The 14,919-nt window shown below is 31.7% G+C and overlaps 1 protein-coding gene and 1 long non-coding RNA gene across 2 annotated transcripts in view; both read right to left on the bottom strand.

Moving 5' to 3' along the window:
- Positions 1 to 12,550: 12,550 nt before the first annotated feature.
- Positions 12,551 to 14,919, bottom strand: part of LOC110099434 (putative E3 ubiquitin-protein ligase XBAT35) — a 21,705-nt gene continuing 19,336 nt past the window's right edge. The window contains exon 4 of the transcript XR_003701317.1: positions 12,551 to 12,566. The gene's annotated coding sequence lies outside the window, so the exon portion shown is untranslated. The remainder of the gene's footprint in view (positions 12,567 to 14,919) is intronic.
- LOC114580012 overlaps positions 13,647 to 14,919 on the bottom strand; it is a 21,859-nt gene continuing 20,586 nt past the window's right edge. Inside the window, exons 2-3 of the long non-coding RNA XR_003701318.1 lie at positions 14,577 to 14,658; positions 13,647 to 13,667 (exon numbers count right to left, since the gene is read on the bottom strand). This is a non-coding gene — a long non-coding RNA (uncharacterized LOC114580012). The remainder of the gene's footprint in view (positions 13,668 to 14,576; positions 14,659 to 14,919) is intronic.

The following is a 14,919-nucleotide window of genomic DNA, read 5'->3' as shown; positions in this document are numbered from 1 at the left end:
TTCTGTTAGTTTTTCGTCTGTTAACCCTTTGGGTGAAGCTTCTGCTCGTTTGGTTGCCCTACTGTCACGCCTACTGCTTTAGTCCCTGGTTCTTTAGTTGATGTTCCTGTTAATTTAATTTCCCCTGAGGCTTTGTGTTATCATGTGGGTGACAATTCCGGGGTGGATGTTAGATTGCAAATTGACTGGCTTCAAGGTTCGTCCGATTCCTTCTCTTCTAGTGGGGATGAAGATTATGGAGGTGAATTTGCCCTAGAGCAAGATAGACCTGTTGTTTCAGTTGCCTCTCGGGGGAGGGGCAGACGTGGTAGGAAATAAATTTGGATTTTGGATGGTGGTTTTTAAATCACTTGTCGATCTCCATTTGTTTGGTCCGTGCCTGGTGGTGGTGTCACGGTGGATTGCTTGGATGGCTTAATGTCTCTTTTGATCTGTGATGGTGGGCTGCATTGGTTGGAATTAAGAATTTTCGAGGCGATTATTTTCTTATGGGCATATGTGGCTAGGGCTCATTTATAATTCATAACTCATCTGAAGTTCCCCTAATTGATAGCCAACTACGAACATAAATCAGGCCAAAATATAAAAAGAAGGACAATATAATCTTAATTAAGTGAAAGAAGCATGTTTTGCATAAAATTTAATAAGGAGCAAATACACCAAATGTTTTGGCATTTTTAGAAAAAGGCCAAATGGTTAAGCATTTTTCAAAAAAATGTCATACCTTTTGGCGAATTTTATATATATATATATATATAATATCTATAAAATTGGATGCAATTTCAGATGAGGTAGAGTGTTGAGAGTTCAGCAGTTTAACACATTTGTCCAGGATTTGAAACTTAGAATAAGGAAACTAATATATATGATTAAATTATAGCTTTAATATTTAAAAAAATTTAGAATATAAAATAAATGTTATATTATTAAAATATTTATATAAATATTAAATTAAATATAACATTTTAATTATATTTTAAATAAATATAACATTGCATATCATATTTTCTTAAAATGTACATACCAAATTTCATTAAAATAGTGTATATTTAATTATTTATATCAATTATATATATATATATATATATATATATTATATATATATATATATATAATATATAATATTATATATTATATATGTTAATTTAATAATAAGTATTAAATTTTTATTATTTATTAATTTTTTCTGATACAAAAATATTTATAAATGTTAAGAATTTATTATTAATATATATATATATATATATATATATAATATATATATATATATTATTATATATATATATATATATATATATATATATTAAAAAAGATATATAAATATTAGAAAAGAATTTATAAATATATAAAAAAATTTTATTATTATTTTATATTTATAAATTTTTTTCTAATATAAAAATTTTTGTTTTAAAATTTAAATTTTTTTAATATTTATATAAAACAAAATTTTAATTTTTAATAGCAAAGTCAAATATTCTATAATTTTTAGTCAAAGAAAATTAAAATTTTAAATTATATAGATTAGCGTAATTCATTATCTCATCTTAAAGAAAATCTAAAGATCATAACATTCATCCCTACTAATTTTTTTGTCGTGAGATATCTAATTTTTTACCAAGAAAGATGCAAAATAATAACATAGACAAAAATCAATTTACAAATGGTTTCACGGAACTCAATATGTGCTTTAAAAAATCGGCACAAGAATTGACAATCACTTGATTCTGTTAGACAAAATTACAAAGAAATTTCTTTCGTTATTATTTCTGAATTCCTGTACTACCTTCTTCTTCTTCTTCTTCTTCCCCTGTGCTGTAATACCGACAAATGGCTTCTCTATTAACCGACTCCACGATGCCGGGTTCTTCTTCTCTGCGGAGTCTCCAATGCTGTGTCATGTCGGCAATACAATCTCAAAGAGTTCGGATTCCCCATCGAGAACATCATCGGAGTTCTCACCGCTCTTTTTACTGCTCATGCTGCTATTCTGGTTCTTCCTTCTTCCGCCATGACCGGTCCACTCTGTTTCTATCCATGCCACAGAGAAAAGCTCCTGGCTGTCGACCACAGACCCTATTCTATGATCTCCGCCTTCATCGTCGGAATGCGGCCGGAGAAAGAACGGGTTCGACGGTTCGCCGGCCCGTATTTGAACGGCGCTTGTCCCAAATTCACAAGCAACACGGTCTCCACGTTGGCCGCCAGAAAAGGAAACAGAGGACTTGTATAGGCCTCTGAGTTGCATCGTAAGACATGCGATACCTGAGAGTCTACGGTGAAGAACACCTTATTCTTGCTGGGCTCGAATCCGCAGCCAATCACTCTGTGACTGCATGGAATGCAAGCACCTTCTAATAGTTTATAGCATTCTTTTGAAATCTTAGCAATTCTGATTGTACGTTGATACTCTTCAAAATCCCAAAGGCTATTGTGTCAATCCTGCAAACCATTAGAATAATTGTTTTAATATGTAATGCAGGCTTAACATATACAAGAACTATCAATGTTAAAGTTCTTACATTTCATATCAAGCATGCCATATGCACCCTCCCACCCCACCCCCTCTCCCACCCACCACCACCACCACCCCTCCACCACCACCACCACCACCCCCTCCACACCACCGCCACCACCACCTCCCCCCCCCCTCCACCACCACCACCCCCCTCCACCACCACCACACCACCACCACTACCAACACCAACATTACTTACTACATAAGTCCTACCCTACCCCCCTATACCTACACCACCCCTACTCCTATACCCCCTACACCTACCCTCACTACAGGAAAACAACACATTACCGACGAAAATTCCGGCGGAAGTAAATTCGTCACAAATTCCGACGGATTTTCCGAAGAATTTCCGACGGAAAATATCGACGAATTTTTTGACTAAATTACCGACAGAATTTAAGTGGATTTATGACGTAATTAAAATAAGTTATATTTAAATAATTTATTATTAAATTAAATTATAAAAAGTAAATATTTATATTTTAAAAAATAACTTAAATTATTTAAAATAATAGCTAATTTATTAACTTATATTAAAATAAAATAAAATAAAATAATTATTTAATAACAAAAAATTAAATTATTTAAATTAAAACTTAAATTATAATATATTTTATAATTATTTATTTTGTTAATTTAAGCTAAATAATTTAAATTAAATTAACTAATTTAATAATACATTATTAAATTAAATTATTTATTTTTATCTTTAAAAAATACTTTTACTTTTAAAATTATAATTACTTTTAAAAAAAAATTTACTTATAAAATTATAATTCCGACGGATTTAGCCATTTTCCGACGGAAATGGTCGCCGGAAATTGTCATTTTTCCTGTAGTGCATACTACCTACCACACCTCTACTCTTACCCCTACTACCTATACTGACCTCTAACCCTAACCCGCTAACACATACCTCTACACCTACTTAGGGGTGTCAAAAGATGTTTTTGGTGGAGATAGTTGAGTGCAATGGGCAAGTGTGAGCATGCTAAGAGGGCAAGGGTAAGGGCGATTGTGAGGGAGAGACTGAGCGCGAGCATGAAACGGCAAGGGCGAGAGAGGGCGGCGGTAAGTGTTTTGTGCAAGCATGAGAGGGCGAGTGTGAGATAGAGCTGGATGTGGCGAGGTAGCTAGGGAGAGTGCAACTTTGTGGGCGAGGCATTGAGGGTGAGGGCGAGGGCAATTATGCGAGCACGTGCGGGCAAGGATAGGCCTCATGGGTGAGAGTGACGGAAAGGCCTCGAGGGCGAGGACTAGGACATAAGTATGGGCGAGGGAGAGGGTGAAGGTGAGGCAAGGTCTTGAGGGCAAGCAAGGAAAGGTCGCGTGGGCAGGCGAGGGTGAGGTCGTGTGGGTGATTATGAGAGCTTGTGCGGGGAAGAATGCGGCTGCGAGCGCGTCGGGTTTTTGAGTCGTGTCATATTTTGACACCCCTACTCCTATACTCCTACATCCCTCTCTATCTTCTCACTCTCTAATGAAGTGGATTTGTGTGGAATAGAATTATGTGAAGTAGATTTGCAAGGGGATTTTATAATGCCGAAGACAAAGGCTTTGCCTACATATGTGCAGATTGATTCAAGGTGATGAAGACAAATGGAGCATTACTTAGCTTCTTTCCTACTATTTGGGCCACCTCCAATTGCTCGGTCAAATAGATAATTTTCCAATCAAATTTTTTTCCCACATTTTTTTTACCTTCTAACAATACTAATTTGATAAAAAATGTTATAGTTTACTTTATAACGAGATCAAATGGTGGAGAAAAAATGCAACAGTCTAAATTTGACAGCTATCACGAACATGCAGGTTCCAGAAAGAGGTGCAGACTCCTCGGAGGCCAACATATCACACTTGCAATCAAAGAAAAAGTCTAAATTAAGGCTTATTCCAAGTAATATTCTTTTCAATATTTAAATTAATAAGTTTTTAATAAATTTGAGCATTTCCACTAAACAAATTAAAACATTTGGAAATTTTAATTTAATAAAAAAAGTAGCATTAATTGTTGAAGCTTTCTTGATCATCGCATATGTAATTGATCACCAACATGTTAAAAAGTGCTGAAACAAGAAAATTTTATGTTTAATAAATTTGAATTAAATGATTTGAATAATAAATAAACAAGAAACACTTATATAAACATATTTTGTACTTGTCAGCAGACGTCGTCCGGAGGCGAATCAGGACGCGCCACATCACCATTTTATTGTTTATTGGTGCTATGTACCGTTGAGTACGGGTGGCGTGATATATTCTGATTCGTCTACAGACGGTCCGGTGAATGCACGTAATAATTTCTCTCATTTAGGACAATTTTCTTGTACATTCTAAAGCAATTTTCTAGTTAAAATATTTGTTGAAAATAGTCAAAAATTATGGCCAAAAGTTAAGCAAAATCCTTTTTTATTCTAGTGATAGAAGATGAAGAGACAAAAAAAAAGAAGAACACATTGCTCCACCTATCAACCCCATTTTGATTTATGAAGAACTTTCTAGTGCTTTTGATGAATTAGTATTAGCTTTGCAAAAATTAAAGATAAGCATGAATTTTTACAATCAAAGAAGTATAGAGAGTTTGACAAGATGTGAATTTCTCAAGCATAACCTGGTACTTTTAAATGAAATTTAATTTCTTGTTCATTTCTTGAATTATAAAATAAAAATATTATGAAGGGGATTAATGACCTATTTTCTCATAATTTATATACAATTAACAAAATCACATGTTTAGGAAATTAAATTCCTATCTTAAAACTTAATACGAATGATTAATTACTTAGTAAACTACTAGTTTATATTTTAAAATAGAACTAAAAAATGCTAATCTTAGAACCAAAAATAATGATTTTGATGCACATTTAAATTAAAGGTTAGAATATAAGATTTACTATAAAATTATTTGAAGTATTTATAATATCTTCCTAATCCTAATTTATGGTAGTTAAATTAATTTAGGCTTCGTTTGGGACGACTTTCTTACTATTTCTTTAAGCAAATTTCTAGTACAAAAATTAAATTTTTTGTACTAGAAAGCTGTTTAAGTAGCATCAAGAAAGCTATCTCAAATGAAGCCTTAATCTCCTACATGTACGTGCTTTAATGAATTAATATTTTATAAATATGTGAATTTCTATTGCTCTAAATTATGACTAAAATTAAATTTGATAAGTACTATGTAATCTTTATTTTTTACATTTTTTTTTTAATTTTGTGTTTCAATTCAGTCGTTTGACGTACAAAATTTTATCGCAACTCATATAAATGCCTACAAGTATCAATTGCCAAATTTTTGTGACAATCTCTTTAGCAATCAGCTTTGGACCTTTGAATTTATCACAAATAGGTGTTTGAAGACATATTGGCATTACCAAGTTTGTGCAACTTGGTTTGATCCAATATTCATTCCCTAATTTCTTATGATTATATTGGTATAAACACCTTAATAAATTTGATTTTGTACTTTTCTTCATTGTTACCTTTTGATCATAACATAATTAGCTTTAACTATTTTTTATTGCAATATGATTTTACACTTGAACCTCCACTTGAATCTAACTTAAAACTAAGAATGAAAATAAATGTGAACCCATTATAGCACCAAAATTCACATGTGAATTTTCATGTACATCAGATCTAGACTCCAAAATTGAACCTGAAATTCCCTATTACCTCATTATATAAAGCATCATATAAAAATGCTAAATTAAAACTACATATTTATGAACTTTAATAATGATTTCCTTCAAACCCAAACCTAAAGATACATCTTATAATAATGATTGATAGATCATATTATATAATAATTACTCAATTCGAAAAGTTGTTTTTATAGAAATAGTTTGCCTTTCTAATAAAATGCTCATTTTGATCAAGAAAGCTTGTTATTTTTATTGGGAAGTTCATTGGAGATTCTTAGATGGTTATCATGACTCATCAGTTTTTATTAAAGTTATCCATTATATTTTCCCTAAAGATACACCTTATTTTGATTTTGTTGAATTAAAAATTGTTCATTTGCATGAGTTATTTGATAACATTGAGAAAGTAAATAAAATGTCATTTATAATGAAAATTTTATAATTACCGCATATGTTCATTCTAATGTTTGGGGTAATAGTAATGAAATTATGTTTGCCGTTATTACCGGTGGCTGGACAACCGCCTGTCCAGACCGTCGGTAATTAATGAATTTCCTGTAGTGACAAATTATGTTTTTTATATTGAGGTTTGTTGCCTTAATAAGGTTTTTTGAAAAGCCAGAGTTTTCCATGGGTATCTTTACATGTGAAGTTATGCATTCCCACTAGTTGTAGTGCAAGCTCTACTGCCATCCACCATTAAATTATCCTTAAAAGGGGCTCATGACAGGTTAGAATGCACCACTCCTAACATTCAAGAAGGGCGTTTTCAACCTATCTGAAGTAGAGTTATTAGTAAATTTGGTGAGCTGAAGCGTGTGTTCAATGAGGACTTACAATTGAAAGCAACAATATCATATTGGTTTGTCATTTTCCTTCTTTATTAGTGATAGGAATTATTAAATTTTCTTCCATGTAATTAAACTTTATCTATTTGAAATGATTGAAATTTCTATTATTTTCTTATAATTAAGCTTAGAGCCTTTTTACTATAGAGAATGCCTAAGGTTTTGATTGATGAACCATTATGATTGAGTTATCAATGAAATATTTTGATATTGCTCTCAAGAGTCACATCTTTTCCTCTCTCTTGTTTTTTGCGTTCATTCTCTTCTCTCTCCCATTGGATCCCTTTGTCAACACCAGAATGGCTATTCATTTTCTATCTAATGCGCACCCAACACCCCCCCCCCCCCCCCCCCCCCCCCCCCCCCCCCCCCCCCCCCCCCCCCCCCCCCCCTTCACACGACTATAATATAAATGCCCATGGCACATAATTCATCCCATAGCAAATACTAAAAGACTAAAAGAGGAGATGGACACTTACCATCACATATCACGCACAAGGTATCCATCAACCATTGCATGATTTCAAAAGCAGCAAACATATTCTACTGAAAAACAAACGCATCTTGAATATGGTGGAGAACTACCTCATCAAACGAATGAGTACCATCATAGTAGAAGTAATGAAGAAAGAAATGATAGGGTGATATTACAGGCTTATAGCCAATTACACATCCTATACACCCTAGTCTCCTCATAGTTATATCATCAAGTATTGAAAATTCTATACCTTGAACCATAATCTGCTTCATTTATTTGAATTGTATTTGACATAAATTAAATATACTACTACAGATGGATGAAATAACAACAAGAAACCATACGAAATCCCCCCTTCAGATATATTTTCTTAAGAAGGATTCATCATTTAATTTGCTACCCTTCAAATGTTTTTGTTAGTTATAATGAGTTGGCATCCCTTTCTAGAAACCCTTGCTATAACTGTTTAGGTAAATCAATATCCTTATTGAAGCATTCATGGGAACATGCTGCGATGATAACTTCTAACAAAAATGAAGTCATAATGTAATATGCAGCTGGCTTGTCTCAATAAATTCATTTGATTATAACTTATATAAAAACAAATAAGAATTTTAAGTTGCATCCTAAAGCATAGGATAATGCAAGACTACTTAAATTAATTATGAGATTCATGTTATCACTTGATATATGCATCTGCAAGATTGTAAAATGCAATAGTTTACTTTAAACGAGATCAACATGGTGGAGAGATTTATTATAATTAAAACACAATCATATATATATTATGACGAAAATGGTTTGCAAATTTGACTTTTTTTACTCCAACAAAACTATTTAACTCTTCAACTATCATTCCAAAAGAGAAAATACAAGAAATATTTCATACAAGCTACAAACTGAATGGACAAAAATCTCTGTTTAGTTCACTATTTTTACTAGCAATTCTATCATTTATATCTTTTCTAAAGACATATTTGGATGGTAATTGGAGAAGGTTAATGCAATTAACCTCAACAATTTAATTCATATTGAGTTAAAAAAAAAATTATTGTAGAAACTCAAAAAAAAATTTAAAATTTTTGTTTTTTTTTTCCTTTTTTTTTACAAATTAATAACAAAGATTTATAGGCTAATATTAAAAAATAAACGATGATGCTTTTACCATGAATTCTTTAGTGGATTTTTATTTCTTTCTTTGGGGAATTTGGAGAAACATTAAATTTTGTATTAAGTTATTTTCTAGAGGAAATTTAAATATTTATGTAATTATCATAATAAAATAAAATCTTATTAATTAAAATAAAATTAATAAATAAATAATAATTTTAAAATGAAATTTATTTTAAATTATATATATATATCTCCCTCTCTCCACATTGCCGTTCTCATTTGCCTTGAAATTTTAGGTTACTTCCCTTAACATAACAGGATTTCATGATTTTCCTTTGGGAGATTTGCCAATGCTTCAGCTTTATGTCCTTTTCTTATTCATTTTCTTTGGTTCTTTCTTCGCAATCAAGTTTTATCAACATTCCTATTATGCATGTTTATTATGTTATGTTCTGCAGGTACTGCGCTACACATCAAAAAATGTCTTTGTACCATTGGCAGTTGGGGTGGTATAAGAGACTTCATAGATGCAAATGAAAGGGCGTATTTATTTTTTTTTTCTTTAACAAAATGTCATGTTGAATATATGTATTCTAATTTTGATGGCATCCTTATCTATTAAATTGGATGATATGTGGTCACGAATCAATTTCATTCTTTTTTTGTTTCCTTCATGCTCTTAAGTTAGACTAGTATTTGACAGCTATTCCACAATTTTTAGTTATTGTCCTTATTTCCAGCTTCTAGATTTTCATGTTATTGTCCATTAACATAATAGCTTTTGAGATTCTTGATTGCTATTGCTTTTGTGTTCGTGGCTTAATTGCTTTACTAACAATTGAGAGAAATATAGATGAGAGAAAATGCAAATAAATTTATGGCTTCGAATATTTAATTCTTATGTGAAGATGATGCTATTTAATCTCATAAAGGACACAATAACTTTGGACTCTTATGAATAAATCATAGAAACAAATCCGTAATCTTCAAATTTAACTTTGAGTCAGTCTTTAACTTGAATAACACTAACTTGCAACATTTTATATGCCTTTTACAAATAGAAACTCTATTGTACTTACTTTTATCTAAACCAAAAACTCAAGAATTCATTGCTCCAGAATGTAAAATATTTCTATGCTTTGTAATCTTACTCTATTTTTAAATAGGTTTTGAAGGAGCCATATGATCTCATTTATGCATATCCTAAATCTTAAGGCCTTGTGATATAATAAATATAAATATATGAGTCTTCTAGTAAGGATAAACTTTCTCTTCGAAAAATGGAGGGCAAGTAATAGAGTACCCTTCATGATATGATGAAGTTGAACTAGTTTTGATAGAGTCTTAGGATGAGTTGAAGTCAAATCCCTAAGAGCCAAGCTTCAATACTAAATATGGGATGAAGGGAAACAGTGAAAACCACTCGAGGAGGATGAATTGTTGGTTTTAAAAATAGTTTTGTTTAGTTATTAAATAGAATATAAAGAAAATAAGCACAATAATCACAAGATAAAATACACAATAGATTTTCAAAAGTTTTGGCACAAATCATTATAGATCCACCTCCTAGAAAATATCCAAAGCTTTTTATGGATGCTAATATAAGACTTTTAATGGAAAGTTTCAAGCCTCACAATCTTGCCTTAAAACAAGGGCAGCAAAATCCTGAGAATCCAAGGGCTTCTCTCTAACTTGGAGAGTATACTGATAAAATGTAAGTAGATAACTTTTTGAATCTTTCTTTATATGCACATTTCTCTAAAATGCTTTTTATTTCTCTTTGAGTGAAAGTGGTTAAAACTCAAAAGAAAGAGAGGAAATAATGCCTTGTGGTTAGAAGATTTTCCAAGAAAGGCACTAGAACTCTTTAGGATGGTTATAGAGAGCTTAATGATGGCTTTGTTCTGAAGTGTTCACTTAGGCCTTTTGAGAGGTGTTAGATGTCCCGAAGAAGGATATAGATGTTATAGATAGCCGAGACTTAAAATAGCCGTTTAGAACAGTTGTAGTGTTATATCAGGTCTGATCAGGCTCCTTGTTGGAATTTCATTAATTAAATTCAAATGTCGTGCTTATTTTACAATGTAAAATTTGTATGTAATAGGTATATAATACATTGCAGGAAAGGTTTGGAAATCTTTCCAATAATGAAGCGTTATATTTGTTGTGGTGCGGAAAAGTCATGTTCAAAAGAGTGGTTTTGTGTTAAGAAGCAGGTTTTGTTAGATTGAGACTTCGTTTGGGATGGCTTTCTTATTGCTTCTTTAAACAATGTTTTATTACAAATATTAAAATTTTTGTACTAGAAAGCTGCTTTAAGAAGCAGTAAAAAAGTCATCCCAAATGAAGCATGAATCTGATAAAAGGCCTGTTCACAAGTAAATGATTCATAAGACGAACTATATATCTTTTAAAAGAATGTTTATTTACTTGAAAAGCAAGAATCAATAAAATTGAATCAATGTGCAAAAAGTTTTAGCTTAAAGAGTAAAAATAATGTAGTTAATTAATTTTTGTTTACTAAAACAGGGTCAACTAGGTTCAAGTTCAGAGTGGTATCATTTTAATAATGTAGTTCATTGCATAAAGCACTGATTTGTGAAACTTTTTGCCTACAGGAAGACAGAAGCGTATTCAAGATTTTTTCCTGTTTTTCTTTGCTACGCTGTTAAAACTTTTTGCCTACAGGCAGACAGGCTAATTCCATTTTTTAAATTCAATAATAACTTTACAAGTATCAATCAATGATTCTAAGCTCATTTTGAATAAACCTAAGGATGAAGTACAAATTTATACGTGGAAGGATGCTACACTTATGCTTCATTTAGGACGACTTTCTTATTGCTTTTTAAACAGCTTCCTAATATAAAATTTAAATTTTTTGTTCTACGAAGCTGCTTTAAGAAGCAGAACAAAAATCGTCCCAAACGAAACCTTAGAGAGCTCACTGATCTGGTATACATTTGGAAACTATCTGTATATGTTATGAAATTTCCTATTTTTTACAATGCGAATGGTTTTATTATTAGCAAGTGAAACTTTTCAGGGTGTTTCTTATCATCATCACCTACAAATCAGGCAAAGAGATGCAAAACTTTCATTTGCATTCGTCAAGAATGGCCGTTTTGTTGTAAGATCGGTAAGAGTACCTTATCTAATTTTTATTTGGTAATGAATTTTTTTCTCCTGCTGAATAAGATGGAGAACTAGTGGGGCATAAAGATCTAAAAGCACCATCTATTATGAAAATTGTATTGGATTTTGGACAAAATTTGCATAAAATACTGTAAAATTATTATCACACTTTTTATGAAATGAACTAGCATCCACATTTGATTTGTAATAATAATGATAAGCTGCGAACAAAATATACTTTGGAATTAATCCATCAACTGCAGATCTCATGTTGAAGCCAATTCAATTATGTGATAAATGTTACATTCATGTCCATAAAAAGAGCAGCTCCTACTACAACCATCATAAATCACAGATAGACCAGAGAGTAACTGATCAAAGACAGAATCATCAAGTCAAACAACATAAAGCCTCACAACCTGATCGATCTTGGCACGACAAAGTATTAAGTTCCCTTTCTTCTCTTTCATCTTTTTTAGGCAAGATATGCATCCATTCATATGACCACATGGAATGCAGGCAACATCCACTTGCTTCTCTAAGATCCACTTTTCTAGTCACCAATTTCATGTTCTTAGATGAAGAAAAGCTGCGGCACCTTCCTTAATTTATTTTTAGCTTTTGAAAATAGTAAATGCATAAGAATATCGATCAAATATATTTTGATTCAAGTTAAAATATGAACAAAATAAAAATGAAAGACAACAGTATCCCAATCAGCCCCTAAGCATCTAACTCTTTGATATACCTGTAGATTAGGATATATAGCCAGCTTAAACTTCCTTGGATTTGGGGGATTACGAGAATCACAAGGTACAGCAACAGCCCAACTGTTAAATAGAAGACAATTTAACAAGAAACCATGCATATTAATACAAAACTATTGAATTTCTAAAAACTATTAGCATAATAAAACATATAAAGAGAAAACACAATACAAACATTTTCTTTGACACCCATTGAGAAGCAAAATCTTCCAAAATGCTTAGCCCATGAATCTCCCTTTGCTAACCTACAAATAAATAGATACAATTCTACAATGAAAAGAACTTGATAAGGCAATGTCTCAAATTAAAATAAATAGAGAGATAAAAGAGGAACAAAACTTAAGCCATTTCGAATTAACTTTCAACAATACCTCAATCGCACGCACAACATTGGAATGCCCTTTGGCTCTAGCCAAATAAAGAGGGATTTGGCAATCATCATTCATCACTAAAGGATTTGCTGAAACATCAAAGAAAATCTTCATTTCATTATACATCGAATTATGAAGGTTTTCCATGCAAATCGCTTAAAAAGATATACCTCCATGAGAAAGAAGTAGAATAATAGTACCATCAAAGCCTTTTTTTGCAACATGATGCAAAGGAGTTCCTGCATGATTGCCTACGATAAAGAAGTATGAGATCCTCATATTAGCTACAGTTTGGATATTAATACACAACTACTAAACTTCTAAAAACTATAAGAAGAATAGAATATATGAAGAGAAACACAATACAAACATTTTCTTTGACACATATTGAGAAGAAAAAGCTTCCAAAATGCTTGGCCCATGAATCTCCCTTAGCCAACCAACAAATAAATAAATACTATTCTACAATGAAATGAACTTGATAAGGAAACGTCTCAAATTAAGATAAACAGAGGAATAAAACTTAAGCCATTTCAAATTAACTTTCAACAATACCTGAATAGTACGGACAACATTGGAATTTCCCTTTGCTCTGGCCAAATCAAGAGGGGTTTGGCAATTATCATTCATCACTAAAAGATTTACTGAAACATCAAAAAAAATTTGCATTTCATTATACATCGAATTATAAAGGTTTTCCATGCAAATCGTTTAAAAAGATATACCTCCATGAGAAAGAAGTAGAATAAAGTACCATCAAGGCCTCTTTTTGCAGCATGATGCAAAGGAGTTCCTGCAAGACTGCCTACAATTACATAAAGAAGTATGAAATCTTCATATTAGCTACAACTTTTACTTTCACTCAGCGAGCCTACTCCTAGGGAACCTAGCTTTCATATGTATAACTTTTAAAGCAATCCTCTTTTCCTCTAAATGAAGTTGCTATGACAGAGAGCTATTCATTAAAAGCTTGACTGTTTTCAAGGAGTATATGTAATATACTGCTAATTTTAAATAAATATTCAGAAATGTTTTGTAGGAATGTCGTCAACATGTAAGAGAGATTGTTGCTAAGGCTTTATTTGGGAGGACTCTCTTACTACTTCTTAAAGCAACTTTCTACTACAAATATTTTAACTTTTGTATTAGAAAGCGGCTTTAAGACGAAGTAAGAAAGCCGTCCCAAACAAAGCCTAAATTGTGGAGCCTAATTAATACCTCAGGAAGAAATTTCTTACGAAAATTAAGGCTTTGTTTGTGATGGTTTTTTTGCTTCTTCTTAAAGCAGTTTTCTACTAAAAAAATTTTAATTTTTGTATTAAAAAGTTGTTTTAATCAGTAAGAAAGTCGTCACCAAAGGAAGCCTAAGTATTTTGAGAGTTGTTTTATTACCTTTTTTTATAAAGACGGACATGATCATCTTTGGATGATATTTGAGAGATCAGGACTTTAAAATACTCCATAAGGACTACAACACAAGAGAAAACATAGTGAAACCTAGAGCGGAGAAGCAAGACAGGAATCAACTGGAATACTTCATATAAAATTCTTAACATGTTTAGTGTGGTTATTTTATTTTATTTTTTATCTTCATTGATTTGAATTTGATCTTACTTAATTCCCAACAAATACAAAATAAAGTTACGAAAAAATTCTGCATAGAAAGCAGAAGACAACAAGAAATACTAGTTTAGAACTGTACCTAGTTGAGCTTGAAGGAAGCACAAGCACGCCATGCTCTTCCAAGACTTGACAGAGCCTTTTAGGTGATAAAACTGAAGTATCTAAGATGGTAAGAAAAACCAAAAAAATGAAAAAAGAAGATTAAAACTACAGTAGGATTCTAAATTAAAGTGTCAACAACTAAGTTATTTACAAAATTGATTTTGCACTGAACTGTAGGCAACTAAGCATATTGGTCTCCACCGACTTTGTGTCAACACCTAATTGTTCAATTTGACTCAATCCTTCTGAAAAAGATAAATAATTTAACAACCATAAGAATTATTTAAAATAATTTAAGAATAGTAAACAAAACTCATAAG

This window comes from Dendrobium catenatum, unplaced genomic scaffold (assembly GCF_001605985.2).
Source record: "Dendrobium catenatum unplaced genomic scaffold, ASM160598v2 fragScaff_scaffold_735, whole genome shotgun sequence".
In the NCBI taxonomy this organism is placed as follows: Eukaryota; Viridiplantae; Streptophyta; class Magnoliopsida; order Asparagales; family Orchidaceae; genus Dendrobium; species Dendrobium catenatum.
The sequence above is the reverse complement of the archived record's forward strand: the minus strand, read 5'-3'. Positions and strand labels throughout refer to the sequence as shown.